General features: G+C 52.3%; 1 pseudogene; it reads left to right on the forward strand.

Annotated features, from left to right (window-relative positions):
* LOC133776320 (POU domain, class 5, transcription factor 1-like) overlaps nt 1–6,157 on the forward strand; it is a 138,096-nt pseudogene extending 131,939 nt beyond the window's left edge.
* The last annotated feature ends 7,739 nt before the right edge of the window (nt 6,158–13,896 follow it).

The following is a 13,896-nucleotide window of genomic DNA, read 5'->3' on the forward strand; positions in this document are numbered from 1 at the left end:
GGTGCTGGTCATCCCTGAGTCTGCTGAGACGCAAGGTGGGTTTTGTCCTTTATTCCACACATCGTATTACATGATTTTTCTTGCAGTCTTCCCCGTGTGGCCATGGTATTTAATCCATTTCATTTGATGCCAGATTTGGTTTACAGGTATTTTGTTGAGAAGTGTGTGTTTGTTTCTGTATTCGTTGGAGATGTTGGTCTGCGGAGTTCTGTGTTGGGATCTTGGTAACAATGGCCTCCAGAGTGAGTGGGAAGGGGCCTCCCGTCTGTGTGGAAGACACAGTGAGAGACTGGTGCTCATTCTCCCTTGAGGTTTGGTAGAATTTGGCAGTGAAGCCATTTGTTCCTGGGATCTTCATGGGAATTTTTTGAGTTAGTCATTTTAACCTGCTCATGTCTTTGGCTATAAAACGTGACTCCTATAGACAGAGATAGCTGAATCATTTTTATCCATTCTGCTTTATCTGCCCCTTAGAGTGCTTTCTCCACTTCCATTTTATAGCATCATTGATAGAATACGACAAGTCTGCCTTTTTCTACTTATTTTATGTCTTCTGTTTTCTTTTCTACTTCTGTCCCTCCATTACTGCCTCTTGTGTACTTACCTTTACTGGTGTTCTTTATTTCTCCATATGGATTTAAGTTGCTACCTAATGTCCTTCATTTTAACCTTAAAGTTTCTTTCTTTCTTTTTTTTTTTTTTTTTTTTTTTTTTTTTTTTTTTTTTTTTTGACAGGCAGAGTGGACGGTGAGAGAGAGAGAGACAGAGAGACAGGTCTTCCTTTTGCCGTTGGTTCACCCTCCAATGGCCGCCGCGGTTGGTGCGCTGCGGCCGGCGCACCGCGCTGATCCGATGACAGGAGCCAGGTGCTTCTCCTGGTCTCCCATGGGGTGCAGGGCCCAAGCACTTGGGCCATCCTCCACTGCACTCCCTGGCCACAGCAGAGAGCTGGCCTGGAAGAGGGGCAACCGGGACAGGATCGGTGCCCCGACCGGGACTAGAACCCGGTGTGCCGGCGCCGCAAGGCGGAGGATTAGCCTAGTGAGCCGCGGCGCCGGCCCTTAAAGTTTCTTGATTCAAGAACCATAAATGCCTTTCTCTGTCTCTGTTGACAATTTTTTTTCTGATATTACTATAGCCACTCTATGCCCTATGCCCTTTTAATGCTGTTTGCATGGTGCATCTTTTTCCATAACTTCACTTTTTTTAAGATTTATTTATTTATTTATTTGAAAGAGCTATGGAGAGGGAGAGGCAGAGGAAGAGAGAGAGAGAGAGATCTTCCATCCACTGGTTCACTCCCCAGAGAGCCACAATGACCAGGGCAGAACCAGGAGCCAGGAGCCAGGACCTTCTTCCAGGTCTCCCACACAGATGCAGGGGCCCAAACACTTGGGCCATCTTCTACTGCTTTCCCAGGCCATAGCAGAGAGCTGGATGGGAAGTGGAGCAGCCAGGACTCGAACCGGCGCCCATATGGGATGCCAGCACTGCAGGCAGCGGCTTTACTCGCTACATCACAGTGCCAGCCCCACCATTCCTTCACTTTTAACCAATCTGTGTCTTTGTATCTAAAATGTCTCTTGTAGTATTTCTTCTGAGACATGTCTTCTAACAACATCATTAATTTTTATTATTTATCTGAGGATATTTTCACTTATTTATCTTTGAAAGACAATTTCATTCCATGTAATTCTTTCTTGACAGTCTTTTCTTTTGGAATTTGGAATATGTTACCCATTATCTCCTGATCTTGGTTCATTTTTTTAAATTTTTTATTTGCTTAGTTTTGTATCTGAGAGACAGAGATGAAGACAGAGACAGATAGAGAGCTCCTGTCTGCTGGTTCACTCCTCAAATGCCCACAGCAGCTGGGGATGGGCCAGGCCAAAGCTGGGAGCCAGGAACTCCACCCACCTCTATGCCTGGCAGTAACCCAGTCACTCGAGCCCTAAGCTGCTGCCTCCCAGGAGTTCAACAGCAAGAATCTGGAATGAGGAGCAGCGCCGGCACTCAGTCCCAGGCACTCTCACGTGGAATGCGATCCTCCCAAGTGGGGCCTAATCGCCAAGTCAAATGCCTGTCCCATCCGCGATTTCTGATAACTCGGCTGTTAATCTTGTCAAGGGGACCAGTATCGTGGCACAGCAGGTTAAGCCACTGCCTGTAATGCCGGCGTCCCATAGCAGGCACCAGTTTGTTCCAGCTGCTCTGCTTCCAATCTGGCTCCCTGCTAATGCGCCTGGGAAAGCAACAGGAAATGGCCCAAGTGTTTGGGCCCCTGACAGCCATGTGTGAGACCTGGGTAGAGTTCCAGGCTCCTGGCTTTCACCTGGACCAGCCTCAGCCATTGCAGCCATCTGGGGAGTAAATCAGCGGATGGAAGGGTGATCGTTCTGTCTCTAACTGTATCTCTACCTCTATCTGTGTGTGTGTGTGTGTGTCCCTCTCTGTGTGTAATTCTGCCTTTCAAATAAAGAAATAAATCTTTAAAAAAAAATCTTGTTCAGGATCCTTTGTATGTGATGAGTTGCTTCTTTTCAAAAGATTTTTAAAAATTTATTTGAGGGGCCGGCGCTGTGGTGCAGTGGGTTAACGCCCTGGCCTGAAGCGCCAGCATCCCATATGGGCACCAGTTCAAGACCCAGCTGCTCCACTTCTGATCCAGCTCTCTGCTATGGCCTGGGAAAGCAGTAGAAGATGGTCCAAGTCCTTGGGCCCCTGCACCCATGTGGGAGACCCGGAAGAAGCTCCTGGCTCCTGGCTTCAGATCGGTGCAGCTCCAGCTGTTGTGGCCAACTGGGTAGTGAACCATTGGATGGAAGATTCTCTCTCTCTCTCTCTCTCTCTCTCTCTCTCTCTCCTCTCTCTGCCCCTCCTCTCTCTTTGTAACTCTGACTTTCAAATAAATAAATAAATCTTTAAAATTTACTTGAAAGACAGAATTAAAGAGAGAGAGAATATCTTCCATCCATTGGTTTACTCCCCAAATGGCCACAATAGCCTGGGCTGGGCCAGACTGAAGCCAGGAGCCAGGAGCTTCATCTGGGTCTCCCACGGCAGGTGGCAGGGACCCAAGGACTTGGGCCATCTTCTGCTGCTTCCCCAGGAGCATTAGCAAGGAGCTGGATTGGAAGTGGAGCATCTGGGATTCAAATTGAGGCCTATGTGGGGTGCCGGCACTGCAGGTGGCAGCTTTACCAGTTATATCACAGTGCTGGCCTCTTCTAATATTTTCTTCTGTGCCCTTTACTTTCAATGACTTCATTATATGAGGAGGTGTGAATATGTTTGAGTTTATATACCTGAAGTTTGTTGAGTTCCTTAGATGTGTAGATAATATTTTTTTCATCAAATTTAGGAAATTTTTAGCCATTATTTTCTTAACTATGTCTCTGCCCCTTCCTCTCTCTCTTTCCCTTCTGGTATCCCCAGTATGCGTATGTTGGGACTTCACGGATTCCCAGATCTCAACACTGCTTACACGCTTCCTTGATGCTTAACTTTTGTCTTAGACTAGAAAATTCTTTCCTCAGCCTGCTCAAAGCTGTAGCTGACCCTCCTTAGTAAAATTTTCACTTTAGTCATTGTACTTTTCAACTTCAAAATTCCAATTTGGTTCTTTCTCGTAATTTGTGTCCCTTTTTGATCTCCATTTGGTGAGCCATCATTGCCATACTTTCATTCTTCATGGATGGTTGCCTTTAGTTCTTGACACATTTTGAATAAATGATTTAAAGTCGTTGTCTGTCAAGGATAACGCCTGGGCTTCCTTAGGGACAGTCTTTATTGAATATCCCCCCACCCCATATAGCTACCATACTTTCTTATTTACTTACAATCTTTTTTGTTGCTGTTGCTGTTGCTGAAAGCTAGACAGTGAAATGATGTAATGTGTTGTCGATGGAAATCAGATTCTGCGCCCTGCCCAGGACTGGTTGGCCTTGCTATTTTCTGTGGTTACTGGTTTGCCATTGACATCTGTGAATTGATCCTGCAAGGTCTTATTCTTTGCCGGGTGTTGCTGTCGAAGTCTCTGCTCAGCTTGCAGCGAAGGACTGAGGAGAGATTTTCTTAAGCACGGGAAAGCAGTACGTCCCCCCCACCCCCGCCCCCGCCCCGGCTTTGCTGAGGGGCTCCCCCTGGGGCACTGCCTCAGTGCTCAGTGTACAAACCCATCTTAGCCTTCAGTCCCCGCTGTGCGGTGCCTCGGGTTAATCACAGAGGCTCAGCTACAGGACTGAGTCGGCTGAGAAAAGAATTCTCCGTCTGAGGACAAAGAGAAAAAAGAAGGAAGAAGCCTGGCGGCTGGGGCCTTCCCGGGTCTTTCCTGGGCGGAGCCCCGACCACGGACACGTGAATGACCTCCTGGATGGCTAAGAGTATGTCACAGCCTTCAGAAGCCCCGTGGACGTTTCACTTCCTAGCTTCTCCTTTTAACTTTTCTGACTTGTGTGCTCTTTGCCCCGATTTTTATCTACCGTCCTGGGAAGCTGCAATGAGAAACAATTGTCTGATTATTTTAGACAAGGTCCCCAAGGAAAAGGCTGCTCACAATGGGAGCGCTCTCAGTGAAATCAAATAAAGGCCGCCTTGTGCTGGGGTCTGCCAGGAAGCCGCCAGCCAAATCAGATAAGGGCGGTTCTCTGGGAACCCAACTCTGCTCCCCCAGGAGTGCAGACCATGACTGTCAAGGTCGCTGCTGCAGGGCTGAGGAGGGGCCGTGGTCAGCAGGGTAAACTAAGTCACACCAAGGCCCACTTTGCACCCTAAGGTGCAGCCGTTTTTCTGGAATTAACGCTGCACGGCTCTGGTAAATCAGAGTTCAGGCGAACTTGATTCTGACCATTTTCCCGACGTTCCCGGGCTCCCATGGAGGAGACCACGTTTGAACGTTTTACCCCACCTTCGCTCCTGGCATCACCTCGACCCACGTCTCAAGGGGCAGAGGGACTTGAGGAGAACCTTGGGAGAAAGACAGAATTTGAAGCAGCCTGGGTGATGGGGCAGGGAGGAGAGCCACTGCCTGCAGGAAGGGGAAGTCCCGGGGCATTTATGATCCCAGCAAGTTTTCTGTCAAAAAAGCCGAGACACCACCAGATACAACATCAAACACTATCCCCCCAAAAAGTTCCCATTTCACCGGACTCCCGGCTCGAGACGCCCTCTTTCTCCACGGCGGGACACCTGGCTTGAGACTTCACCGGGCATTGGTGGCGATGGGCCAGGAGGCCCAAGCCAGGCTGGGTTGACCCTGGAGCCTGGCTGAGGGTCCACAGCCCTCGCTGCGGGCCTGCTATGGGGCTGGGCGTTGGGCCGGGCGTGGAGGTGTGGGGGATTCCCGTGCGCAGGTGCAGGTGATAGGGACCTTTCAGCCCGAGGGCAAGGCAGGGGCCAGCGTGGGGAGCATCTCCCAGGGGGCCTCCCCTGAACCCTGCACTGCCCCCACCTGGTGCCGCCAAGCTGGAGCAAAACCCTGAGGAGTCCCATGATGTCAAAGCGCAACAGACAGGACTCAGTCGCTTGCCAAGCTCCGGAAGCCGAAGAGGTACACGCTGGGATCCACCCAGGCGACGTGGGGCTCAGCCTGGGGGCTCTCTTTGGAAAGGTGATCAGCCAGAGGACCCTCTGCTGGTTGGAGGCCCTGCAGCTCCATTTCAGGAACCTGTGTAAGCTGCAGCCTCTGGGGCAGAAGTGGATGGAAGAAGCTGATGGCAACAAGAACTTTGGGAGGTTTGCCGGGAAGAGACGCTGGTGCAGGCCGGGAGGAGAAAGCAGACGAGTCTGGAGAACCGAGTGACGGGCGACGTGGAGTGTGTGTTCCCGCCGTGCCTGGAACCCACGCTGCAGCAGATCAGCCGCGTCGCCCAGCAGCTGGGGCTCACAGAGGAACCGGTCCAACGCGCTTCTGTGGCCGGCGTCAGAAGGGCCAACAAGCAAGCGGTGACTCTCCCAGCGAGAGGACTTCGAGGCTGCCGGGCCTCCTGTCTCAGGGGCCCTGTGTCTTTTCCTCTGGTACCAGGGCCCCACTTCGGTACCCCAGGCTACAGCAGCCCTGCTTTCCATATGCTGTGCTCCCCGCCCCCTTCCTGGGTGGGGGGGGAAGCCTTCCCCCGTGCCTGCCCCCGCTCTGGGCTCCCCCATGCATTCAGAATGAACTGTCTGCCCTTCCCAGGAACAGGGGCAGAGGTCAGGGGAGACCAGGGAAACGGAGCTTGGAGTCTGCGCAGGGCTTTGGGGATCCAGTCTTCATTCACTGAGACAGGAACTGGAAACACAAAGGGGGGTGAGGAGTTTTGGGGGAGCTGGTTGGAGGGAAGGTGCAGTTCAATCATGCTCTTGATTCTAACCTTCACATTAAGTTAAAAAAAAAAAAATCCAGAGCCTGCAAGTCTCTGAGCCAGGCCTGGGGAGGCAGTGCAGTAAGGAGAGAACCCTTTTTCTCTAGAATTGCACTAAAATGCTTGAATGCAGGCTCTGACACTGCCCCGTGGCTCAGAGACCGCCGCGGCCAGCTGTCCGGTCGTAGTGACAAGCCACCGCCTCTGCGGAGGTCGCGGGACACACGTGTTCCTGCTGCGGCTGCTGACCATTTACTGATGGAGCACAGGACACAGGACATTTACTGACCTACCATTTACTTACTGACCGAGCACAGGCACGGCCCCTCTGCTGGGGGCTCCACCTCCCGGGTCACAGGCAGTTCCACGAGCAGTGGGGGCAGAGTCAGACTGGGGCACAGACAGCCTGGAGGAGAGACACACGGTGTGGCTTCCCCGTGGTCCCTCATCTGAGCTTTAAGGAGCAAAGGGTCTTGATAAAACTGATGAAGGGGGGCTGGCACTGTGGCGCAATGGGTTAAAGCTCTGGCCTGCGGCACCAGCATCCCATATGGGCACTGGTTCGAGTCCTGGCTGCTCTACTTCTGACCCAGCTCTCTGCTATGGCCTAGGAAAGGAGTGGAGGATGCCCCAAGTCCTTGGGTCCCAGCATCCTCGTGGGAAACCTGGAAGAAGTTCCTGGCTCCTGGCTTTGGATCAGCTCAGCTCTGGCCATTGCTGACATTTGAGGAGTGAACCAGTGGATGGAAGACCTCTCTCTCTCTCTCTCTCTCTCTCTCTAGTTCTATCTCTCTCAAATAAATCAAAATGTATCTTTTAAAAAATAAAAAATAGGCCGGCGCCGCAGCTCACTAGGCTAATCCTCTGCCTGCAGCGCCAGCACACTGGGTTCTAGTCCCTGTTGGGGCGCCGGATTCTGTCCCAGTTGCCCCTCTTCCAGTCCAGCTCTCTGCTGTGGCCAGGGAGTGCAGTGGAGGATGGCCCAAGTGCTTGGGCCCTGCACCCCATGGGAGACCAGGAGGAGCACCTGGCTGCTGGCTTCAGATCAGTGCAGTGCGCCGGCCACAGTGCGCTGGCCGCAGCGGCCGTTAGGAGGTGAACCAATGGGAAAGGAAGACCTTTCTCTCTGTCTCTCTCTCTCTCACTGTCCATTCTGCCTGTCAAAAATAAAAAATAAAAGCTGAGGAAGGGAGGCGTAGTGCGCTCATTTTCTAAGGCTGCCAACACAAAACACTGGGGCCTTAAGCAACAGAAGTCCACGTTCTCACAACACGGGTGGGCAGGTGTGGCCTCCGTGAGGTCTCCCGCCTTGGATTGCAGCTCCCTGTGTCTTCCCCGGCCGCTGCTCTGTGCACACACAGCTCTGGTGTCCCTTCCTCCTCTGCACCCCCGGGACCTCTGTCTTTAAAGTCTCTGTCACCAAATACGGTCACATTGGGGTTAGGACTTCAACGTAAGAGCAGGAGGGGACACGATTCAGTCCACAGCAGGTGAGGTTCCGCTGAGGTCTGGACGCAGCGGCAGTGCTGGTCGGCCGTGCCCGAGCTGGTGCGCCCTGATGTCCGTCTGCTCATCCCGCCGGCGGTTCTGCCCCCAGTCATCTCAGTTGCCGGTTTCACTCATCTGAAGTAAAAGAATGCACGGGGTTGTTTTTATTTGTTTCTTTAAAAGCACATCTAACAAAACCAAGGAAAGCCTAAAAGAAATTTTAAAAATCACTGGGTGCCATACAGATGACTAAATTCCACAGTATTTAAGATACTGAAGTATTCCGTTCCACAGATAAACTTGTTACTGGGAAGCAGCAGCCTGGACAAAACTACATTTCCCAGGACCCCTTGCATCTGATGGGACCATGTGACTCATTCAGGCCAATCAAATGTGAGGGAAAGAAAAGTCTGACAAGCCTCCAGCCAAAGATGATTAGGGCATGGCTCTTAATCCACCCCCTGAGTGGAGGGGACTCTAAGGCTGCAGAGGAGCCTGGATCCCTGCGTACCAGTACTGGACTTACTACGCACAGAAACTCACGTGTAGTGTGTTAAGTCACTGAGTTGTCGGAGACTTTTTTCCAGCTACCTAATATTGCCCCCATAACCATGAAGTTATTCTAATTGTTTTATAGATTCTCTTCTAGTTCTTATCAGCATGCACTTAGTTTTACAAAGCCGTCATCTCAGTGTGCAGACCTCTTGTTCATTTTTCAACACAGAGACACATAAGGCATTTTCCATGTCCCTTATCACCTTCACAACCCTCATTTCCGGTGACTGGGTACTGCCTCCCTGCACCAATGTAAACCTGTCCCTGGTTGCTGCACGTCTGGATGTTTCCAATTACCTTGGTGTTTTTGTGGGAAAAAAAAAAAAAATCCCAGCCTACGCTCTGACTAGAGGAGTAGTCCATTATCCAGTGACTGCATTTAGACAGAGAGCTCCGAGGATGCTCCTACTTCCCCTTCAGGACTCTGGGGGTCTGGAAGTGGCTCATCCACGCACCAGCTGCCCGCCAGCCCCTGGTCAGGTGTGGAACTCTCAGGCCACCTCACTGGAATCCCTACGGAGTCACCTGGATTGAGAACCCCCTTCTCTCCACCCCCTGCTCCCCACCCCGGATCTTCTCCTCTGTTGCCAGAATTCTGCTCCAGCCAATTCCATCCCGGGGGACCCAGAGGATCTGTACCTTATGTCTGGCTCACCCAGACACAAATGCACACTTCCCATCTAGCCTTGAAGCTGGACACGCCATCCTACAACTTGCCAAGCGGCCGTACCCGTCAGTGGGGTAGCAGGGGACAGGGGACAAACCGTGCTTCTGATCTGAGGACACTTCAGCAAAGGGACAATGTACATGTGTGGAGTAACGAGCCCACACAGAATCCACGGTCAGAAGCTGACAAAGCCTCCTCCCCTTTAGCTCTCAATGACCAGATCGCTCCCTCCAAGCTCGCCTCCAGGGTCTTCTCGGGAAGCTTTCCTAACCGGACCTCTCTGTGGCATCTGGCTCCTAGAGGGCAGAGGCCACGCCCCCCAGAGACTCTGCTTCCCCGCACTGTGCAGGGGCCCAGGCAGCCCCCAAGGACGTGAAGAGGGACAGGAGGGAGAGGGAAAACCAGGGACACACCCAGAGACTTCGCTGCTGTTTCTCGGTCTCTGTACTCCTGCAATGCAAGCAGTTGTTAAAGTCACCTTCACTTGTCCCTAAAGTACAGCTTATGGCACTTGTTGGGAAACCAAACTTGGACCCCTTCGAAGTGTTTAACGTGCAACTACTGGACTAGAAATGTGCATTTAACACCCGAGAAATCTAGCCAGACTTTTTATCAATTGAAAGGAGCTTCTAACCCAACGTCTCACCACGAGACAGTCTTGTGAGCAGAATAAATGTTGAGATCAGTCAAGGAAATCTGTTCAGCCAAAAGAGATAAAGGCAGAAACGTGTCTTTCAAACCCATCTATGGACATACACATATGCTTAGCCTAAGAAGAGGGAGGGAGCCCTCTGTATAATAATTGGATGATTATATATTTATAACAGCTTTGAAAACCCACTGTGAGGACAAGGAGGTCTTACGATTTCTGTTTGTAAAATATTACTTTGCTTGAAGTAGCAACTAATTAAATGGCTTATATTTATTTAAATGGTTTATATTTATTAAGAAGAAAAGTTAATGACTTCATTACATGAAAATGTTATAAAGTGTCTAGCATTGGGCAAGGGAAAATACAGAAATAATTATCCGAGATCCGGATAAGAAGCCCACATCCCGTGTCGGAGAACCTGGCTTGGAACCCCAGCTCTGGCTCCTGGCTGCAGCTTCCTGGCCAGAACCTGCGAGGTAGCAGTGCTGGCCCGAGGGATTGGGCTCCTGTCGCCCATCTGCGAGACCTGGAGTGAGATCCCCGCTCCTGGCTCTGGCCTGAGCCTAGTCCCACTTGTTGCAGGCATTGGGGAGTGAGCTGCAGGCACTCAGGGTTCTGAGCATGGCCTTTGGGGAGTGGAGGGTGGCGGGAGAGTCATGGGCCCACCTTCCCAGACAGTGGTCTTTCGAGGGGCAGGAGAGTGTAGAGCCATGCCCTTCTTGAGAACACAGTGGGTTCTCATTGTGATGATCATATTGGTCTCACAGATTGATCACATTCGGGGGAAAGAGGACACCCAGTGTGGCATCACCATGAGGAGAAAAAGGGCCACCATCATTTGTCGATTCTGTAGCTCAGGACACACACAAGCAGGAAAGATCTGCCCATGGTCATAACATAGACCCATCGGGGAGAGAGCGCCAGACCCAGGCCCCGCAGCACTCACCTGACAGGTGCCATCCCCGAGGGTGGGTGGGGCTGCAGGGGGAGGCGGGGCTCCCCACGGTGCCAGGGCCAGGTGTGCAGCAGCCCAGGACAGACACCTGTCACCTCTCTGTGCTCCGGGCGGGAATGAATCCAGCCAGCCTCAACAGGGGGAGAAATTTTTAAAAAAAAAAGTGGCCTTGAGGGGCTCTGCGCTGACCCCGATGCTAGGCAACAAGGATGTAGCCGCGAAGGGGCAGCTTCGGCGGTGGTGGGAGGCATTCTGTCGCCAGGACTCAAGGTCTACAATGCCAGCAGGGAGCCCCGGGCCATCACCTGCCCTGTCCACCTGCCCATGATGGGAGGCCGCGCCAGCTCAGCACCCTGGACCCTGCGCCCCAGGTCCCGGATGCAAGGAGGACGCCTGTCGGAATCACGTTAGCATCTGCGCGGCAGCTCAGAGCAGAGTTGCGGGCCTGGACCTGTCTGTGACTGCAGCCTTCCCACTGCTCCGCCTCCACCCTGCCCTAATGGAGACAGGCACAGGGGCCCACATGTGGCCACCACGACCTGGCGCCCCGCCCCCTCCCCCATCGCCCTGTCTGCCTCTCCCAAGGCCGATGAGCGTGAGATGGTCCATTTTTCATTTTGTTTTATTTTTTCTCTGCAGATCGCATCACCGTGTTGCCTCCTGAATCTCACGTGGGTCCCCACCTGGTTCTCCCGGGGCATCTCCGCCCTCAGCCGACTAAGGTATCGGCCAAAGCAAATGAAGTCCTCCTTTCCTGAGACGATTGCTCAAAGCCTGTAAGCAGCAGTCAGTGGCCGGCACCTTCGCCTCCCGTCCTCTGGAAGTCACGACAGCCACTCGCCACGCCGGCTCCGCGGCCGCCAGCCCGTCCTCGCCTGCCAATGCCCCTTTCACCTGCGGGCCCTGCACCGCGAGGGCTGCCAGGAGGTGGAGACGCAGGGCGGGCTCTGATCCAGCTCTTCTCCCAGGAAGCCCGCGTCGAATGCACACACACACAGCCCTGCCCTCGCCAGAGCGTTCTGGGCTGTGGCCGTGGCTGGGCCCTGCGCTGCCGTGAGCCGTACTTCTCTGTTGAGTCAGAGGAAATCAGGTTAATTGTCCCGAATTATTTTTACCCACAAGCTATGTCTGTTTGAAATAGCCAAGTAATGAGGAGTAAAACTGGAGGAGTTCACTACTTCTCTCACCGAGGCCTGCTGCCAGCTACCTGTGCTTTGCCAGCCTTGGTCTCTGTGAAACTACAAGTGAGAGACCCCAGACACCTCCTCCTGGCTGTGCCCCCTGCTTGGCTGCAGACCAAATCTCTGTCCTTGGAAATGAAACTCGGGCTTGGGCCATGCTCAGAACCACTGAACACACACACACACACATCCTGGATTAGTGCACAACTTCTATTGGCGCTTTTGTTAATGAGAAGACTAAAACCACAAAAGAACACAAATGTTCTCTCTATAATCCTGCGTGGTCAAACCACCAGCTTAAGAAAACTATATAAGTGCCAGTGTTGTGGCATAGCGAGTGAAGTTGTGCCTGCAACGCTGGCATCCCCTATGGGCGCCGGTTCAAGTCCTGGCTGCCCCATTTCCAATCAGCTCTCTGCTAACGTGCCTGGGAGAGCAATGGAAGATGGCCCGAGTCCCTGGGCCTCTGTACCCATGTGGGAGATCTGGATGAAGCTCCTGGCTCCTGGCTTCAGCCTGACCCAGCCCCAGCCATTGCATCCTGTCTCTCCTTCTCTCTCTATAACTCTGCCTTTCACATAAAGTAAATAAATCTTAGGGAAAAAAATAAAACTATATGCAGAGCAAATTAATTGTGATGGTTTGTTTTAAAGTATTTAAATAGCTAACATTTTCACAAAGATCAACATTTTTCCCAGGTAACCAGGAGGGAAGTCTTCTGTCTACCCTCCATCCCCTAGAATCTCTGCTTTGAAATTCTAATTTTTTGTGTGTGAGTCATAAAGAAGACAGACAGACAGACAGACAGAACTCACATTTTCTAGCCCACCTCCCAAATGCTGGGCAGGAAGCTGCAACCAGGAACCAGAGCTGGGTCTCCAACCCGGGTACTGCAATATAGGACGGGAGAATCTCACCTGCATCTTACCCTCTAGACCACACTCCCACTCCTGTTATGAGATTTTTTATTCTTAATAGTTAAAAGGCACAGAGGGACACAGAGCGAGACAAATAAAGAGCACTCCCATCTGCTGGTCCACTCTCCAAACACCTGCAGCAGTTCCAACTGGGGCGAGAGCCAGGAGACAGGAATTTGATCCAAGACCCCCATGGGAATGATGGGGACCCAACGACTTGAGTCGTCACCACGGCCTAGCCGAATCTCCGCTAACAGGAAGTTGGAGCTAGGCACAGGCATCTCCGTCTGGGAGGGAGGTGTCTTAACCAACGTCTTTTTTTTTTTTTTTTTTTTTTTTTTTAAAGGCAGAGCTAGACAGTGAGAGAGAGACAGAGAGAAAGGTCTTCCTTCCATTGGTTCACCCCCCAGATGGCTGCTACGGCCGGCACGCTGTGCCAATCCGAAGCCAGGAGCCAGGTGCTTCCTCCTGGTCTCCCATGCGGGTGCAGGGCCCAAGGACCTGGGCCATCCTCCACTGCACTCCCAGGCCACAGCAGAGAGCTGGACTGACAGAGGAGCAACCAGGACAGAATCCAGTGCCCCGACCGGGACTAGAACCCGGTGTGCCGGCGCCGCAGGCGGAGGATTAGCCTAGTGAGCCGTGGCACTGGCTGTTAAGTTTTGATTGATGATTGACGTCCATACAGAAAAGCACACGGTGTTCGTATGTTTTACCAAGGTTTACAAAGTGCACCCTCCTGGTAACCACTCATCTAAGAGCCTCCCAGTATCCCAGAAGCCCCTTGGTGTTGCCTCCCAGTCTCTGCTCACACCCGCACACAGATTGGTTTGCTTGTTACCAGGTTGATATCTGGGTGGGCATGTGGCTCAGCAGTTGACACCCTTGGGATGCCTGCAGCTCACGTCAGAGTGTCTGGGTTCAAGTTCCAGCTCCACTCTGATTCTAGCAATCCTACTAATGGGTACCCGGGAGGCAGCAGGGGAGGGCTCCTGCCACGCGTGTGGGAGACCCTGATGGAGTTCCTGACTCCTGGTTTCAGCCTGGACCACCCCTGAGTTTGCAGGCATTTTGGGACTGAAGTAGTCGATGGAATAACCCCTCCCCCCAATCTCTCTGCCTTTCAAACAAATTAAATAA

The sequence above is a fragment of the Lepus europaeus genome, chromosome 17 (genome assembly GCF_033115175.1).
Source record: "Lepus europaeus isolate LE1 chromosome 17, mLepTim1.pri, whole genome shotgun sequence".
Lineage (NCBI taxonomy): Eukaryota > Metazoa > Chordata > Mammalia > Lagomorpha > Leporidae > Lepus > Lepus europaeus.